We start from the raw sequence: 6,712 nt of genomic DNA, 5'->3' as shown, positions 1-6,712 counted from the left end.
CGACGGTGGAGATGAACAGTATCCCGTGGAGTCCCGTTTTGCGGTACGCCACACCCCTCCCGATGAACAGGACCCCCATTTGGACCGTAGCGCTCCAACACAAGTCCGTTTCGTCCATTTTGCGGTACGCCACACCCCTCCCGATCAATAGGACCCCCGTTTCGACTGTAGGAGGTCCGTTTCGTCCGTTTTGCGGTACACCACACCCCTCCCGATCAACAGGACCCCCATTTCGACCATAGGAGGTCCGTTTCCTCCGTTTTGCGGTACGCCACACCCCTCCCGATCAACAGGACCCTGTTCCGAACGTAGGAGGTCCGTTTTCTCCATTGTGTGGTATGCCAGGCCTTGTTTCCATCGCCTGTTCCGTCCAAGCCCTCCCGATGAACACGACCATGCATTCCGTTCCGACCCAGCCGGTTGGCTCCCACGCGTTCCGTTGCCTCCCCATGAACACGACGCATTCCGTTGGCTCCCCATGAACACGACGCATTCCGTTGGCTCCCCATGAACACGACGATGACGCGGTTTCTCCATTCCGACCCAGCCATGTACACGAGCCCTCGCCGTACGTATGCGTGAGTAGGCGTTCGAGACCCCGCCCGTATGTACACATACGTGGCCATATTTTCTTTCTTGCACCCTGGCCGCTGTACGTACGTGTACATGCTACGTGCGCGCTTCTACTACGACACATGCGTGCCTCTACATCCACCAGTATATATGTACCTACACGTTCACGACCAGAATGACAACGCTACGTACGCTTCGACCATGTGGGTCCCGACTGTCAGGCACTTCCTTGCGTGCAAAGTTGTAGCTGGTGGGTCCCAGCAGTCAGGGGGCAAATTGTTTTTTTTGCCCGGACGCACTTCCTTGCGTGCGAAGATGTAGCCGGTGGGTCCCAGTAGTCAGGGGGGCAAATCGTTTTTTTTGCCCGGACGCAATTCCTTGCGTGCAAAGGTGTAGCTCGTGGGTCCCAGCAGTCAGGGGGGCGAATCATTTTTTTTGCCCGGACGCACTTACTTGCGTGCGAAGATGAAGCTGGTGGGTCCCAGCAGTCAGGGGAAATGTTTTTTCCGTGAAATACAATGGCCCGTCCAGTGGGTCCCAGCTGTCAGGTGGAGGAATCATTATTTTCCGCGTAATAAGGTGGCCCTTCCTTGCTGCGGCTGTGGACTCAGCTGTCAGCCTCTCCACATACAGTCCACGTCCAATGGAAGTCGTTCCTTGACCACATTGATCAGGCCGCGCCGAGAGCACCACGGCGGTGGACGACGGCGAGGCCTAGGAAGGGGACGACGCGGAGCCGGGGAAGACGCGACAGTGGAAGCCCACGCGGAGAGGAGTACGAGGGTTCACTGGTTCGGCTGCGTTGTGAGGCTACTATCGCCGCAGGGCCTGGCCAGCGGTGGGAATAGTAGGGGGCGGTGAGGCCTCCGTGGCAGCACAGCCGGCCACGGGAGGCAGGAGCATGTGGCACGACCGGCGCTGCTTTGGGCGGCTGGAGCAAGAAGACCAGAGGTTGAAGGAGCACTATGGCCGTTGGATGGACATCGTACGGTCACTGGATCTAGAATCGTTCATATTGACTAAGTTGACAAAGCCCTCCGTCCCCGTCAACTTAGTTGGCCCACAAGTCATCCTCCCACTATGGTGGGTCATAGCTAGCAGGGGGGGTATTCATTTTTGTGTGTGTAATAAGGAGGCACTTCCTTGCGTGCGAAGATATAGCTGGTGGGTCCGACATGTCAGCGGGGGGAACATTCTTTTTGCGAAATACAGAGGCCCTTCCGATGGGTCCCAGCTGTCAGGTGGAGGAATCATTATTTTGCGCGTACAGTCCACGGCTAATGGATGTCGTTCGTTGACCATGTTGACCAGACCGTGCCGAGAGCACCATGGCGGTGGACGAGGGGGAGGCCTAGGAAGGGAACGACACGGAGGCAGGGAAGACTCGGCAATGGTTGCCCATGCGGTGGGGAATACGAGGGTTTACTAGTCCGGCTGCCATCACCCGAAAATAATAGGAGGTGTGGGTGAGTAGAGGAATGGCCTGGCCAGCAATGAAGTAGGTTGGGGCGGTGCGGCCTGTGCGGCAGCACAGCCGGCCACGGGAGGCGGGAGCAGGCAGTCACACCGGAGCTGGTTTGGGCGGCTGGAGCAAGAAGATCAGATATTGAAGAAGCAGCACGGCCTTTGGATTAACATCCAACGATCACTGCTGCTAGAATCGTTTGTGGACTAAGTTGACAAAGCCAAAGTACACGTCAACCTAGTAGACCCACAAGTCAGCCTCCAAATCTGTCCCAAACAGCATACAACCCAAAATTTCTAGCCAGATTCAAATTAATTTTAAATCTAACTATACCATAATTTCAATTCAATGAAATTTTACCCCCACAAAAGCAATGAAATTTAATATATCAAAATCTGAAAGAAAACAGTATTTTGGAACTAATTGTCTGTTTGCTGTATTTTTTTCATTTTATAGCCCATTTATTATTACTTATAGCCCATTTCTTATTACTTATAGCCCATTTCTTATTACTTATAGCCCATTTTCTGGGCAAAATGCATCCCTCCTCGTCTTGAAAGATTTCCGGCCCAGCAGGGCGTAGAAAAGCAAGTAGGCCTATGTTGGTTATTCTGCAAAAAACAAAATAGCTGGCTAGCCATTTTTCAGAAAGGAAAAAAACAAACTGGGCTGGTCATGTGCTAAACATATGAAATAAAAGCCTAGGCTAGACGGGCCATGGGTCCCGCACAACCCGGTTGATACCCTTCTCCGTCCCGAAAAAACAAAATTACTGCGTGCGCTGCTGGGTCCCTACTGTCATCCTCACCATGTACAGTCATCTCCTTATTTCTCTCGGTTGTTGACCATGTTGACAACACCGGAGGGCGGCGCCGCAGAAAGCGAACCAAGGCGGAGGACGATGGTGAGGCCTCGGACGGGAACGAACAGGAGCCAGGGAAGATCACAACCAGCCATGGGAGGCGGGAGCAGGCGGTCCCGCCGGCGCTGGTTTGGCTTTGGCAGCTCGAGGAAGAAGAGCCTGAAGAAACGCGACAAACATTGAATGTCAATCCAACGGTCAAGGTTGGCACAATCGTTTTTTGACTAAGCGGACACCAAGTAGCATACTTTTTATATATAGGAAGAAAACTGTGAGGAAAATACGTTCGTTTACCGTCCTCCTCATAGGGAACGTTCGCCACATAAGTTACTAGCACCCTTGGTTTTCAACTGAGAGGTCTTGGGCTTGAGTCCCAGGAACTCTCAATTTTGTCCTCCTTCCTTCCTCGCAAAAAAGGGAAAGAAAATCAAAGACTTGGGAAGGCGTACAGAACAAGCTAGTGTACTAGTAAAGAGACGTTGCCAAGTTTTAGAAAAAAGAAAGACGTGCTCCTGTAGCTGGTTCGAATCCAAACCTAGACTATGACTATATATGGTGCTATGCTACTCTGCAAGTAATGAAACTGACATATCCAATGTTCGCTTCTCCTCTTCTCTGGCCGCAGCAACCATGTCCGCTGGCTGCTCGTCCACCTGCTCTTTAGTAGGCAACAACCAGATATGTGCCAAGTCGCCACCCGTACCATCGCCTGTGGGTCTCATCACACCCCCGCCGGCACGCGCACCACAGCCGATTGCTCATCGCAACCCGCTGCCGTTGGTGTGATGCCACCACTGCAAATCACGCAGAGTCATCCGTCGCGTCTCAACCACAATCTGCAACCCTGGCCGAGTCTTCTACAAATGCCCGAATCATGGGGTAATAATATGTTTAAGTGTTGTTCTGCTGCTTTCAGTTGCTGATTTTTTTAATAGTTTGGTTGATGATCTTCCAATTTGATTCGTGCAGAAAAGGGAAGATTCGTGTGATTTGTATTTCTGGGAAGTTGCTGATGTGGGGGAATGCAACTACGCTAACTATTTGGTTAGCCGAGGAATCCCAATACCAGCAGGTTGGGGTGTTGGACAAGTAACTGAAGGAACGACAGAAGAGGAAGATGTAGAGCAGAAGGTTAAAGATGCAGTTCCTCTGATCATGGCCAAGCAACAGCTGCTAAACGGCCTTGATAGCAATGAGGAGATATAAGAGCTTGTGAAGATAATGGGAAAAATTGATGTGCTCTGTAGGATGATTGTCTCTTTATTTGCAGTGTATGTAGCACTCGTGATGTATTCGGTGGCTACGACATGAGCACTTGCTGAAACTAGTAATGAATGAAACCTGTGTAGCAGGCTGGGCGTAGTGTTGTGAACATCTAATGATTTCTATTAACGGAAATCAGGGGGTATCCCCTTTTGCTATATAAATAAATAAATAGCAGAGGCCCTGTCTGGTCAGCTTTGTTCTCATTCGAAGACGTCGAGCAAATTGCAGTCCAACAGCAAAATATGTCATCAAATTCAAGTTTCATAGCCAAATATGAGTACAACTACACAACAATGTCATCATGTTTTAGTTGTCATACAATCACCAAACACAAATCAGCATACATAACAAGTGATGTTCTCACAGCAAAATACTAAACACCATGTTCATCAGGTTTCAGTTGTCATAGCAAACACAATTTCACATAGTAGATAAAAAAACGTCTTCTGACAGACAAATACGACAAAAGCAATGTAATCATCATCCGCAGCAGCAGCATCAACATCTTCGCCATGTGTATCAGTCTGAATCGTAATTCCCCATGGTGTCATCTTCTTCTTCGTCCTCAACGTCCTCGAACATTGGCTTCTTCTTGATCAACTCTTGTATGTCCATAGCACTACATGCAATCTTTTTGCCGGCGTCATTAACGTGATGGTTCTCAAAGATATTAGGAACATCTGTGTTATCTTGTACATCAGGAGCAGTGTAAGCATCATCTTGTTGTGCAACTTCATTAAACGAATTCCTCTACTCAAACCTTTGCAATACTCTCCAGTCATCGCTACGTGCAAATGTGTCTTAAAAGAAAAATATCTGTGTTGCTTGATTTGCCAAAATAAAAGGTTTGTTGGCCTGGTACGCCACCTTGACATTGATGGATTTGAAATAATCATCAACTCTGGGTTTTGCGATCCTGGAAAACAGGTTATACCAACGACAGCACAACAGAACCACACACCGATGATCCTCGAAACTGGAGATATACTGCAACTGAACAATGTCTGTTATGTTAGCATACGTTTCAGTTGTCTCTTTGTCATACGTATCCGTGCTCATGATGGCACTATTTTGTGTCTTCCTGCCTTCGTCTCGTGCAAGGGTGTTGTAGCGCACATCTCCAAGAACGCAGGATTCATAATGTCTTACCCGAGTATCAGGACCCATTGCTAGTGAGTAAAGGGCATCATCAACTGCCTGCCCATCCTCCCGCATCTTCTTAACCTATGGTTAGAAAATAGACAAGCTGATCATCTTATGTACTCAATATATTAAAAAAACTGACAGTGCACTTCAAAAGCTTACATGGTTCTTGAACCATTTCACAAATCCTACCATAACCAGTTTGTTAATGTTTCTTGGATTTTGTGGTAGTAACTCCTCTTTGTAGATGCTGCACAGCATAGTGATCACGTCAAACATCTAAATATATAAGAATGTCCTGCAAGTTTAGTAGATTACGATGTATAAGCTGCAGTACTACACTTACTTGATATAAGGTAGTATCTCAGGACAGTTATTCAACACATACCAAACCATTTTGTCCAAATCTTTAGGTTTGTCCTCTTGTCGACTCTTCCCTATAACTCGAACAGAATAATCGAAAACATTGAGCCCGGGATTGTCTTCACCCACCTCTTTGCTAAGCTGATCAGCTGTTTCAATGTATTTTGACCAGAATGTCAACGCTTCTGTAGCAATGTAGGCCTTTGCAATGGAACCCTCGGGTCTAGCTCTGTTCCTAACATAGCCTTTGAAAGTGCCTAGCCGCCTTTCGATAGGGTACATCCAGCCATATTGTACTGGACCTCTAAGTAGTGCCTCATCAGGTAGATGAACAGCCAAATGCACCATCACATCAAAGAAGGCTGGAGGATATATCTTCTCAAGGTCGCATAGGATAGTTGCTATCTTGTCTCTAAGACGCTCCAAAGCATCTATCCTGATATTTCTACTGCAGAGTTCCCTAAAGAATTGTCCCAACTTTGTAACTACTCTGTATAAGTCAGGGCGGCCCAATCCTCTAAGGATAACAGGTAAAACCCTTTGAAGTAGGACGTGGCAGTCATGAGTTTTCAACCCTTGTACCTTGTTTCCATCTGCACTGACTCTCCTTTCAGGGTTGGAAGCAAATCCATGTGGGAATCTCACACATAACAGGACCTCGCATAATTCTTTTCTTTTTACCTTGTGCAAGACATACACAGCTGGTGCCCTATCCCGTGATTTACCTTCATCTTGCACCTGCAAATCCTTTCTGATACCCAGGTGTGTCAAATCAATCCTAGATTTTAAGGTATCTTTCGTCTTGCCTTCAATGTTAAGAAGTGTGCCAATAATGCTACGACATATCACTACAAAAAATACACTTCCATGATGAGACGTGTTTGTCACAATAGGTCGCGTTTTTTGTCATGCATGTACATCCATGACAAATTTATGACAGAATCAAGATAGTCATACCTGTTCTGTCATAGAAGTGTTCCATGACATTACCAAAATTATCATCACGGAAGTGTCCACTTCCATGACGATAAATCGCGCGT

The sequence above is a fragment of the Triticum dicoccoides genome, chromosome 2B (genome assembly GCF_002162155.2).
Source record: "Triticum dicoccoides isolate Atlit2015 ecotype Zavitan chromosome 2B, WEW_v2.0, whole genome shotgun sequence".
Lineage (NCBI taxonomy): Eukaryota > Viridiplantae > Streptophyta > Magnoliopsida > Poales > Poaceae > Triticum > Triticum dicoccoides.
This window is presented reverse-complemented; position numbering follows the sequence as displayed.